The sequence below is a fragment of the Acipenser ruthenus genome, chromosome 3, assembly GCF_902713425.1.
Source record: "Acipenser ruthenus chromosome 3, fAciRut3.2 maternal haplotype, whole genome shotgun sequence".
Lineage (NCBI taxonomy): Eukaryota > Metazoa > Chordata > Actinopteri > Acipenseriformes > Acipenseridae > Acipenser > Acipenser ruthenus.
The window spans coordinates 74,166,090-74,179,476 of NC_081191.1; the positions used below are offsets into that span (position 1 = coordinate 74,166,090).

Sequence of the window (13,387 nt, forward strand, 5' to 3'; positions counted from 1 at the left end):
AGATGAGGCACAAACATGAGGCCTTGAGAACGCTGATGTAGGTGTCCCAGCTACTCTCCCCTTTTGACTCTTTTGCAGGCCGCACCTCCCTTGCTTGCCTCTGGGACTGACAGCTCCTCCCCATCTTTTACCTTTTGGGCAGGTGGCAACTCCTTGTCACCCTAAAATGGGCAGCACCTGGTATAGTGCCTAGGCTCTGCACAGGCGAGGCACCATGGGAGCACTGCCTCCTTCCTGCTTCCTTTTCCATTTTCTTTCTCTTTTTTTTTTCAAAAACCTGCCCTTCTGTCTCTGAGTCTCCAGGGCCGCTATCCCATATGTGACCGGGTAGCGTTGGCAATGAGACTCAGAGACCAGAATGCTGCAGTTTAAGCACTCATGCACATTTTATTCGCCATACAAAAACACCAAAACAAAGGAATTGAATTACTGATCCCAAGGCCACGGAACGTCTACTTACACTAGATTGAATATCATAGAATGAGAAACAATAGTTTTCAGTGGATTGTAATGAAACAAAACAGAGACCAAACACTTCCTTTATTTGACAAAAGAAAACATTTTTTTTTTATTAATACCATTATTATTTTTATTACTATTGAAATGAAAATAACTTTCTTGCTATGCTTCTGTTATAAAGTATGACACACAGGCCTGCATTCTTAATATTTTTACACAATCTGTAAACGAAGCAGGCTGTTGAATCAGCCAGTGAAATATTACACTTACATGTAAAGTTTTCTTTAAGGAGAGTCAGTGGTTCTTTTGCTGTAACGTTCTTTAGCAATGGTGTTGGTTGTGGTTAAAAGAGAAGTGTGTGTGTGTTGGAGGGTGGGAGGTGCTGGAGGGAGGAAAAAAGTGTCAAGGAATTCATTGTCTGTTCTCCACCTGTTGTTATTCTGGTCCCAATCAACCTGCTAGCCAGGCTGGAGCCAGTGGCCATCTGGAAACACTGCTCTGTTTATAAACTTGGCATGGATCAGCACTCCAGGGCCCTGACCTCCCACACAAATCTGGAAACAATTAGAGCAAGACAGGCAGGCTGATTGCTGCAAAAGGGCCCTGTGTGGATCCCACTGACGGCTGTGGGGACGCCAGGGCCTTGTTAGAGCAATGCCAACATTGCTATATCCTCCCCCCTTTTCGATAAATGACTCCGTTCTTAAAGCTGCAGTTATCCCTATTTTAAAGTAATTTTTCAGTAACTAAACTTGCATACTCTGATGGAAAAAACAGGCCACTCAGCAGCATACATTTATTTGTCCTTGTTGTTGCCAGAACTAAAGTAAAGCTCTGTGAGTCTGTATTTATGCATTTTTTGTGTTGAGTTCAAACAGACATGTTGAGCTATAAAAATGTAACCGGATATATTTTTGTGTATTTTTGCTACTGTTTGTACAGGGTATATTAATTTATTTAAATATATGGGGAAAATAAATTGAGGTACAGCATTTCATTCTAAAAAATGTTTGGTTACATGGTAAAGTTTTATTAAAGAATGAAACACACACATAACATACAGTATGTGTCTGTGTATCTATACTATATTTTTTAACAAATATAATTGCATAAGAGGAAATACATAATAGTTTTGTATGTAGTTGATTAGAAAGATATAAAAGATAAATACATAATTAATTACACTGAGAAACTGAAAGAGACATGGGAGCAATAGGAGATACATCTTTCAGTGCAAAATGAACAAGTGCCATTACATCTGCAGTATACATTTGCATTTAAAAGAGAGTCATAGCTTTTTGCAGACTTGTCATATCTCTCTAAATGAATATAAGCCATTCTATGGCCCACGTCTGTTTATCAGAGTTTTAATATGAACCATACATTACATTTAAATGTTATCGAATTCTAATCACATTTGTTGATGAAAGTTATACGTGATTGGATATGTACGGAAGCGTCCTAGTGCCAGTTAAATTTAAAGAAAAGTATCTCCTACGTAGGACTTTTCTTTCTACTACGTAGGACTTTCTATCGCCTATTTTTTTTTTAAACATCCGTTACCTTTCTTCCATGACAGCCGACAGGTACCAGGAAATTAAAGTGGAGGTGGATTTGCCTCTAGCAAGTCTACAATCTGAATTCCATGTGTCATAGCGGTGCCTAATGGTTACATGTCTGATTTGTGTTTATTATTATTATTATTATTATTATTATTATTATTATTATTATTATTATTATTATTATTATTATTATTATTCTCTTATTCTGTTTGACTGTTCACTTGTTTTATTTTTTTTCACACTTGATGATGATTGCATGATTTGTTTTAAAAGTATTGTTTTATATATATATATATATCTTTTTTTTTTTCTTCGTTTACGCACAGGTGTTTTGTTTAGTTCCGAGTTTGATAGCAGCAGCAGTGATAATGCGAGACAGCTGGGGTGCCATTGGTAATTGGATGACAGGCAGGCTTTCAATGAAGGACCAGGATAAAAAGAGAAGAGCAGAGGAAAAGAAAGAGAGGAGCACCAAGAGAGGAAGGGGAAGCAGCAACTACAGGAGCAGTAATAGCAGGACGGGAGCAATGAGGCGAGAGGCAAAAGGAACCAGTGGCAGCAGCAGCAACGGGATACACTGCAAAGGAGGCGGGGTGTAAATTAAGCAAATCCTAAACACAGCAGCAATCTGAGAAAACCACAGCTGATGGGCAAAAGGAAGTGGAGTAACTCGGACCGCCGACTTCAGCCGACAGTTAAGTGGCTTTGCTTGTCTGGTCTATAAGGTAGCTCTAATTGTGCTTAGGGTCTCTGCTGGGAAAGAGACTCTGTGATTGTGATTTACTGTTTTAAAGTGAACACTACATTCACGTTTCTCTGCTTTAAGTCCTGTTTAGGTCTATACAGCTGCATGCCAGATCTTAACTAGCTGCCTGTAGTAATTAGCCTGCTTGTCCTGCTCTATTAGAGCATATTAAAGAGTTTTTGTATTTTAGCAGTGTTATAGCCTTTCATACTAGGTTATAAATTGTTTTTAGGTATTTGTACTGTAGTTTTAAACCTTTTTATTCACTGTATGGTTTTACTGGGGGTGAGGTGGCGGGTGTTTATTGCTGGCCTATATATTTCAGTCATCACTCTATATTGTTAATTGGAAAGAAACCGTTTAAATCGTTTCTTGTCAGTTTTTTTTAAAAATAGGAATTAACCTCTTTGTTCCAGTGCATGACTCTAGGAGTGTTTGGACATTAGAAGGCTTCCAAATTGCGGAGTGGAGGAACTACTTGATTCAGCACAGAACCCCCTTGTATTGTTTTGTCATCTGTATTGTACACTTACATTAATCTGTTTGATTACTGAGGCTTTAGTAAGTTCGTGTTCCCAGTGCCGGGTGGTTGTTTGGTGGTGTTTGTGGCGATCTCTAGTGGGCAGGGTTATTGGCTTTCTTTTTGTGAAAAAAAGGAGAACTGGAGGTGATTTTTCAAGGAACAGACACTAGCACTACCACCAACAAACCAGATAGTAGGAGGAACTAGTTAACACTTGTTATGGTCTCAGTACTTTTATATGTACATGTTTTAAATTTTTGTAATTAGTTTTAACTTAATAAACCCTCTTAATTGGAATGTTGGTGTTCTGTGTGATTCCTCCTGTTGCATGTCAGAGAGCCAGGTGTTGCTCCCCCAAATGAAAAGAACCAATGTAGGGTTTTCTCGACCATACTACAATTTCAATCACTATAATAAAAATAAAAAACTAATTCTTAGGGAGCAATCCCCCAGGTGGCGTAGTCACTACAAGATAAAAGAAAATAGTCTGTTTGTTCGGCACCTGCCACACTAGAACTTGGCACAGTCGGCAGGATTCGGGTTTCTGAGCAACACAGTGTACCTTCTGATATGCCAGGAGAGGAATCATGATAATGTCATTTTTTATGGGTGCACCTTGGGTCCCGAAATTTAAAGGCACCGAGGCAGGGACAAGGATAGTAGAGTGGAGAGAGCAAATCAAGGCAATGATACGGATGCAGCGGTTGAGTGATGAACAGTGTTTAGACTTTGTACTAGGTGCAAATGGAAGGGGAGGCCAAACGGGAAATCTTGGTTACAGATGACAGGGATAGGAATACTCCTGAGAAAATATTGAAGTTATTAGATTAATTGTTTGGTGATAAAGTGTCTAGTTCTGTGTTACACTCTTCTTTCTTTAGTTGTAAGCAGGAGAGTAATGAGAGTTTAAAAGCCTTCACTCTGCGTCTTCTAGAGATCTTCCGCAGGTTACAAGTCGAGAGAAGGTTGGAAGCCAACAGTGTGTAAAGTGATTGGTGAGTTGGATGTTGCAACCCCTGATTAGGATGTTACATATTGGAGACAAGATTTTTTTAAAGATTTACTACAAGAGGTTAAAGGATAACATGCATAATGTGTGTGAGAGATACGGACTGCATTTGGTGGAGGGAGAGGACCGTTTGCAAGAAATGTTCCAGTCTGCTCATAAGTAATTTTTCTTTTTCACCTAACACAGTTCTGCAGCAAGTAAAGCCTGGAAACAAGCATTGTTGGTGTATCAACGGATAGCCTGGTTTGGGAATGAAGATAGGTTTGTGGGTTTTGTGAGGCCAGCAAACAGACAAACTGGACGTATTGCTGCAGACAGCGAAGTACTTATCTGGTGGAGAACCCGGGCTGGGATAAAGGGCCAACCCTATTGTGGGTTAGTTGAACCAATACAAGGTCTGGAAGCTGTGTCTGTAGCACGTTCTGTGGCATTTGTGAACAAGGGGAGGGTACTTGTCCATACTAAGAATGTGAACTATTTTCCAATAATATTAGAACGTTATCAGAAGATAGCCACCGTGTATGCTGTGGACACAGTTGATGTGAAGGGACACAACTCAGCCTAATCAACGTGGACCTTGGAGTTGTCGAAGTTGGTGTGCAGGAAGTTCAGCAGGCACAATTCGCAGGTAAGGTGGAACTTCTCTCTATACCTCCCCAGGGTGAAGAATTGTCTTTGCAACAACAAGAGCAATTACAGGCCTTACTAATTAAGTGGCAGGGAGTGTTTTCTACCAATGAGGAGGATTTTGGCCGGACTGACATTGTGCAACACCAGATCCCAACTGGAGATGTGCCACACATTTGAAAGCTATAGCCTCCTTTCCACCAACCATGTATAAAGCATTGAAGACCCTGTTACAAGGTATGTTGGAGTCTAGGGTGATTCGGGAAATCTGTAGCCCATGGGTCGCTCCTATAGTCTTAGTGTAGAAGAAAGATGGTGCATGGAGGTTTTGTGTAGACTATAGGAGGCTTAACGCCGTTACCCATAAAGATGCATATTCTTTGCCATGGATGAAAGACCCATGAGATAGAAAAAAGACTGCTTTTTCCACCCCACTTGGCCTTTATGAATTTGAGAGAATGCCATTTGGGTTGTGAAAGGCCCCATTGATTTTCCAGCGGCTTATGCAGCATTGCCAGGGGAACCAACTAACAAAATCCTTGTTGGTGTATTTGGATGATATTATTGTTTACTCCCCAGACTTTGAAACCCATTTGAAACATCTGGATACAATGTTTGAGTGTGGTTAAATGCAAGCTCCTTCAATACAAGGTACGATTCCTGGGTCATGTATTAAAGCAAGAAGGCGTTCTCCCGGATCCTGAAAGTAGAAGCAGTGCATGATTGGCCAGTTCTTATGAACGTGAAACAAGTATGGTCTTTGCTGGCTATTATCGCAGGTTCATCAAGGGCTTTGCGAAGTTAACGGCACCCTTACATGTGCTATTGGAAGGGCAAGGAAGGCTGCCAATAAGGGGCAAGGAAGCCCTCTTGGCTGCACCAATCCTGGCTTTTGCTGATTTTACCCAACCTTTTGTGGTTTATACCGATGCAAGTAAATGGGGGATTAGGAGCTGTATTAGAACAGAAACAAGACGGCAGGGAGTGGGTTATTGCATATGCGAGTAGGAGTCTTCACCCAACTGAAAGGAATGATTCTAATTACAGTTAATTTAAACTGGAACTGTAAGCTTTGAAATGTGCCATTAGAGAGGAATTTAAAGATGATCTGATAGGTGCCCCATTTACAGTGTTTATAGACAATAATCCTTTGGCCCACTTACAAACAGCAAGACTTGGAGCCACAGAGCAATGGTGGGTAGCACAGTTGACAAGTTTTCAGTTTAAAATACTGTATCGCCTTGGGAAAGAATTATAATGCTTATGCTCTCTCAAGGTTACCTGAAAGCCAAGTTTTCTAACAGGGTATGGAAGAAGGCTTAGGGACCCCCTGTTTGGCGTGCACAGGAGTTTTAATAGAAGTGGCAAACATTGACGGTGGAATAGTGGATGAAGATCCATTTGACCAGATGGGGCAACACACAAGACACAAACGAGTCCCTCACTTCTGTAAAGAGGTATGTACAGAGGATGAAGGCACCTAGCGCAGCTGATTGTCAGAAAGAGACGCCCGAGACATAACAAATATTGCAGCAATGGAAGCGATTGCAACTTCAAGGAGGTGTGTTGTGTAGAAAGATGGTGGATGGATGCACTTGTGGGATTTATTTTCAGATCATTGTGTCGCAAGATTGACAGAAACAGGCCTGGGAATGCTATCATCAGGAGGCTGGACACCTGGGAGTTGAGAAGAACTTGACCACAATTCAATTACGGTTCTATTGGTCCTGGATGGAGACTCAGGAACAGGCTTGGCATCGAGCTTGTACCCGTTGCAATTTATGAAAGGCTAAGGCAGACCCTGGTGCTCTGTTGGTGCCCTTTCAGGTTACTGCTCCTTTAGAGGTAGTTGCCATAGACCTTTTGATGCAGGGCAGCCCAAATAATGCATATTAAAATATTTTAGTAATGACAGACACGTTTACTAAGTTTGCCTGGGCTGTACCTGCCCAAGACCAAACTGCCTTGCCCACGGCTAAGGTTCTGTGGTATCATGTAGTTCAGCCTTTTGGGTGCCCAGCCCAGTTCCACTCGGTTCAAGGCCTCAATTTTGAGTTATACTTAATACTTGTTTAGTTCCAAGTTTGATAACAGCAGCAGTGATAATGTGAGACAGCTGGGGTGCCATTGGTAATTGGACGACAGGCAGGGTTTCAATCAAGGACCAGGATTAAGAGAAGAGCAGAGGAAGAGAAAGAGAGGAAAGCATGGAGAGAGGAGGGGGAGCAGTAATAGCAGGACGAGAGCAACGAAGTGAGAGGCAGAAGGAACCACAGTGGCAGCAGCAGCAGCGGGATACGCTGCAAAGGATCAGAGGCAAGCTGAGAAAACCACAACTGATGGGCAAATGGAAGTGGAGTAATGGACCGTGGGTTTCAGCCGACAGTTAAAAGTGTCTTTGTTTGTCTGGTGTATAAGGTAGCTCTAATTGTGCTTAGGGTCTCTGCTGGGAAGGAAACTGTGATTGTGATTTACTGTTTTAAAGTGAACACTACATTCACTTTTCTCTGCTTAAGTCCTGTTTAGGTCTATACAGCTGTATTACAGATCTCAACTAGCTGCGCATAATAAAGGGTTTTTGTATTTTAGTTGTGTTATAGCCTTTCATACTAGGCTATAAATTGTTTTTAGGGCTTTGTACTGTAGTTTTAAACCTTTTTTATTCATTGTATAGTTATACTGGGGGTGAGGGGGTGTTTATTATTTATTTATTTATTTATTAATTTTATTTATTTATTAATTAATTAGCAGAAGCCCTTATCCAGAGCGACTTACAATTGTTACAACATATAACATTAAAAAATATCACGTTTCAGAATTCTGTCATATATTTCAGTGATCGCTCTATATTGTTAATTGGAACAAAACCATTTAAACACTATGGGGGTGATGTAAGGATACACGCAAAGTGATTTGCGGGTGCAAAACCCCCATAATGCTGACATAAATCATGTTTAGGAGCCGTATTCACCTGGCGTTCTGCACCCGCTATCAAATTTTCACTTTGCCATCATTAATCCATTAAAATTATATTGAAATGCATTCAAATGAAGAAAAGAGCATGACATTGGGTGGGATCTGGATACTAAGCGGGCACAAACATTATAATGTGATGTAAGGATTTTGCCTTGCACTTAGGCAATTGCTGACCCTCCAAAAACATTACACCTCATTACTTGTGCGTGTTGAGTAATTTGCATTGTTCTTAAGCTTACATAGGGCTCAGTACAAAATAATTGTCTGGCTGCAATGCAATTTGAATTTTGCATCTGCAATTATTTGCACTGCGCCTATACTTACATCACCCCCTGTGTGATTTGTTTCTTGTCAGTTTCTTTATAGGAATTAACCCTATTGGTCCAGTGCACAACTCTAGGAGTGTTTGGACATTAGATGGCTTCCGAATTGTGATGTGGATGAGTTAAAACCGACCGGCTTTCTAAGGAGTGGAGAAGCTGAGTGGAGGAATGATTCAGCACAGAACCCCCTTGTATTATTTTGTCATCTGTATTATACACTTACATTCATCTGTTTGATTGCTGAGGCTTTAGTTAGTTTGTGTTCCCAGTGCCAGATGGTTGTTTGGCGATGTTCGTGGCGACCTCTAGTGGGAGGGTTATTGGCTTTTGTTTTGTAAAAAAAGGCAGAACTGGAGGTGATTTTTCAAGGAACAGACACTAGCACTACCACCAACAAACCAGATGGTAGGGGGAACTAGTTAGCACTTGTTATGGTCTCAGTACTTTATATGTAAATGTTTTTCTGTGTGATTCCTCCTGTTGCATGTCAGAGGTCCAGTGTGTTGCTTCCCCAAATAAAAAGAACCAACGCAGGGTTTTCTTGACCACACTATAATTAACATCGATATAATAACAACAACAAAAATATTTCTTAGGGTGCAATACCCAAGTGGCGTAGTCGCTACTATAAAAGAAAAGAGCCTGTTTACACGGCACCCGCCACACACGCATTATCATCATTACTCACATAGAACATATGGACCCAGGTCAATTACTGGTTATTTCCTTACCGAGAATATACTGTATATTTAACACATTTGTTTTATGGATGATACAGTGTGTGTTCTGCTTAAAGGCTTCAAGAGGTACATTAAATGAATGCATAGATGCAAAGGTATTTTAATGAGGTGGAATCAGACAATTTGTGCACATATTTCACTCAGAGGAATTTATACCACCCTGTATAAACAAGTTATAATTTAAGAAAGGGGAATAGTCAACAGAAATCAGATGGGAGGGTGGTTGGGGGTACTGGGAGGCAGTTAAACTTTCAATCAAGGTTACCCAAGACTCCCCCTGTAAGCCAGTTGAGATAATCGGTGATGGAATACGCTGGGGGAGTGAATTAGAGAAGACTAGATTTAAAAACGACATGACAAGCTGAAGAAAACTAAAGGTGAAGGAGATGGATTTCATTGAGGGTATTAGGCAAAACGTTAATGCAGAATGAATTCATTTACACACGAACAGGATCAGGTTCAATTTAAATTGAAAGCTGCATTTGCATCCCGCTTAGAATTGTGCAGCTTTCTAGTTAGTGATTTGTTTGACGCAGCACCAAATCTATAAAAACTCTTGAAAATATGGGCTCCACAAAATGGGACGGGATATATAAGGCAAGGATATTTTACTTTTTGGGTGGGCACTGAAGCAGTGCTGGCACCAGATTTTTGTGGGCCCCGGGACCTCCAGTGGGTCCCCACACCTTCACCCCCAAAATAAAAAATATTTTTCTATCACAAGGTTTTTATAACCAGTAGTTCCTCGCTAAACTGGACATGTCTGGAGACGCGAGTTGTCTAATTTTAAAAAAAAAATATTTTGTTATAAATCTGTACAAGTCCTATACAGTATTAAAATCAAATGAATACCTGCAGTGCACCTTCTTTTTACTTGAGCGTGCCGGTAACACTAAATAAATCATGCTTCTGTATTTTACCAATTACTGTGGAATGAGAAAATAATAAAATATTATTTTTAATTAAAACAAAATAATTTTAGTGCATTTTCTTTTTTTTACTTCTAGCCTACCTAGTACACAATTAACAAAAAACACAACACACACTTTACAGAAATAATATTTTTTTAAATTTACATAGAACATTTTACAGTGTACTTATTGCAGTTTTTTTTTCTTTTCTTTCCATTTTAAACATCCAGATTTGTGTTTAATTTTATTTGGAGGTTCACGAGGTTTCGGCAGGTTTCATTTTTGATGGTTTAAAAACTTATAATTATAATAGGCATTTAGGCGTTATGATAATGAGGCTCGACAAAACGCTTGTCAAATGAAAGTCTTGAGTGTTGGAAAGTAAATGTGCCAATTATAGAATGTCTTTATGGCACGTTTGTATAATTGTATGTCGAGATCAGCCAATAGCTTTCGGCTTTTCAACGACCAGGGGAGGACAGAAGCCAATAGGGAGTGAAAAGAGGTGGGACTAAGGGAACAGGACTCAAGCAGGAAAAGAGAAAAGAAAAAAGGGGAGATCTGAAAGGTTCCACTGCACTGCTCGTATACAGTTTAGTTTAGTTTAGTGAAAACTAAACATTTCTAGCCCTAAAGGCTGCTTGAGTAGAATAGCTGGCACAGAAATTGTACATTTACTGATATTTGCAATTTTATTTCTGTATGTGTGTCGGCCCCCCTCTAGTTGAGGGGAAATGAGGGAACAGGCCTACTACAGGTTATAATGTTATACAACTTGTAATTAACCACTCCCCTCTGTGAGCGTTTCTTATTCCCCCATGCTGCACGCTGAGAACAGAGGAGTAGTTGAGTTGGAGCAGCTAAGTGTGAGGGACAGGCAGATGTAACTGTATTTGAAAGCCAGTAAAGGAACCAATAAAGGGCTACTTGCTATGTGTAAATGGTATGTATGTCTGAAACTAACCTACCTAGAGTTATGTATGACCAAAGGATCCTGGAGATAGGGCTTCACCTTCAAACAAAACCCCTTACAATCTGCTTTATTTAAACTCTTATTTAAAATTCTACTTATTTACCCCAATTATATGGAACATTATGTTTGTGTTGCTGTAACCTGGAATGTGTGAAGGTTCCAAATTAATTTAGGGAAACACATGTATTTTGCACCCTTTCAATCCCCATTAAAAAGGCATCAAAAATACAAAATTGTTGCATTTTATTACACCAATGGCTGAGGACAAAAGATAGCCGATAGTATTTTGTTGAAACGTCGCAACATTTAAAATCTATAAGCACTAGCAAATAATATGTAGAACGCTACTTGCTGATTTCTGAGTGCTGCTCAACATTTGGATTTAATCAGCCCTGCACACATACAGTATATAGTTTAATGCCAAGCCAAGAAAAATTATAATACAGAAGCGCAGCTCCATAACACATGTTGCGTTTAGCTCCTATGCTTCAAGACTATAGAGCCTATGTATGATGCTGACTTTGCACATTTCCATTTTCTGAATAAGGCCTTGCATTATAGGGGATTCAGGAATATAAATGGTACTATATAGTATCAATAAATCCTGGGATTAGGAGCTATATCAAAATACAAGCAAGTCAAATAAATAAAGTTCAGTACCATCAAATTAATAAAAAAGAAATGCAGATTTACACTCATGCATCAATAAATTCAGATTCATTGAGATACTGACAAGCTTTGCAGTGATGTGATGTGACCTGCAAAGCTCTTGGGAGCTCGGCACAGACATCATGACATCAGGGACAACATTCCACAACTTAAATGTTGTTCTAAAATGAACATTTTGACCTGAAATCGCTGCTGAGCATATGCCTGAGAGTTTGTTGGGGAGGGGTAATGTAAATGTTCTCACAGATACCCCTTTTGGTCACAAGTTAGGCATGTGTCATTATATTTTCCTATGGAGTGATAAATGAGTACAATTCGAATTAAGGAGTGATGATGAAGGAGTGCAATTCCTTCCGTTATTACTGGCAGCGCTTTGGCTAAATCGTGTACTTTATCTGTAATTTTGTTTTTAAGCAGCTGCCATTATATCTATTATATTTTGCTTTTTGGCTTTTGCCTTTGCAAAGTGTGTCAACTTTGTGTCAACCTCTTAACCGTCTCTGCTCTTCCTTTTGGGGTTTTTCTCTTTGCTCCACATATGCTGTATGCAGGAAGTACAGAGTTTCAAAATCATCAGAAATCTGATCTGCGCTGTGATGCCAAATACTGTACCGCAGTATTTCCCAAGTGTGCACATAATATTTGGAGATTAGCATGGCAGAAAGCCTCTTTCAATATCTTTACTGGAGGCACTGATTACAAAATACATGCCAGAAGAAGAACATTACCCCTTTTAGATCCTAGCATGCCCTGTCTTACATATTACTAAAACACTGGTCGGCACCGGCACCAGTCTTCTTGTGATTATTAAAGATTAAACAGGCATTGCATTGCTAATGTAGACATAATGGATATGCCAACGGAAAATCTAGAAATCTACAAAATGGGTGCCCACTGGTGACCTAATATCAAAAGGATCTAGTTGTGTTCTTCTGTTCTTTCAATTGCTATCATTTAACAAGTTCATAAGTTTAAAGTCTTAGGGGGACATGTATCAAACGTTTGTGTAGGCATTAAAGCCATAGTGCCGAGTTTACACCGGCCTTAAAATTGCCCTGTATGTATCATGACACTTTTGGCAAGTTAAGGCCGTGTTAGCACCGTCAAAAAGCACCCCGCCGTGCAATGCGCTCCGCCACTCATTACCCATGCACTTTAAGGCATGTCAAGACTTAATTATATGTATGGACACATTGTAGGTGGGGCTCATTTGTAAATTAAGTCTTTGATATTAAAATGAGATTTATGAAGCTGCAGCACAGCTGCGCCGGCCCAATAATGTTCCACAAACAAGAACAAGTTCAAACTGGTCTTATTTGGGCACAAAGAAAAAGTCAGAAAGCAGCTGATAGGAAAGAGCATCATGGCAGCAGTCATGTAGGGGCCCAGAAAATGCATGGTATTTTTAAAAGAAATTCACCAATGACAATATAAAAAAACAACAAATTTCACAGCGTCATGAAACCGACATTTTATTTAAAAAAAAACATGCATTTTCTATTTACATTATATTCTACTGATGTAATTTGCCTGAAGTTACATTGTAACTCGATTTGCTATTAAAACAATCTTTAAAAAACAAACTTCTACTGCAAACAAAGATGTTTAAAATGGTCTGTGTTGGCTGCAAAAAAAGTAACAAGCAAAACAACCTTGAATGAGTCAGACGAGTGGTCTGACGTCACGGCAGAAGCAGGAAGGGAAAAAACTGACACCAGGGAAGTACTGCAGTTCAAAGAAAGAGTCGGCTGGCTGCCGTTTTTATTTTTAAATAACAAAAATAAATAAAATATCTTTACAAAAAGAAAACGTGCTCACAGAGCAAACTAAAAGGGTAAATACAAAATATAAATAAACTGTACAGGTCAGA

General features: G+C 39.6%; 1 long non-coding RNA gene across 3 annotated transcripts; it reads left to right on the plus strand.

Annotated features, from left to right (window-relative positions):
• The first annotated feature begins 2,353 nt into the window (after positions 1–2,353).
• On the plus strand, positions 2,354–9,764 carry LOC117394264 (uncharacterized). Of its 3 annotated transcripts, none has more exons than XR_009320159.1 (3): positions 2,354–4,284; positions 4,485–4,926; positions 8,257–9,764. It is a non-coding gene; the product is annotated as an uncharacterized LOC117394264 (long non-coding RNA). The 3 variants fall into 3 exon arrangements; XR_009320160.1 differs by having other exon boundaries at positions 4,485–4,693; positions 4,793–9,764; XR_009320158.1 differs by having other exon boundaries at positions 4,485–9,764.
• Positions 9,765–13,387: the final 3,623 nt, after the last annotated feature.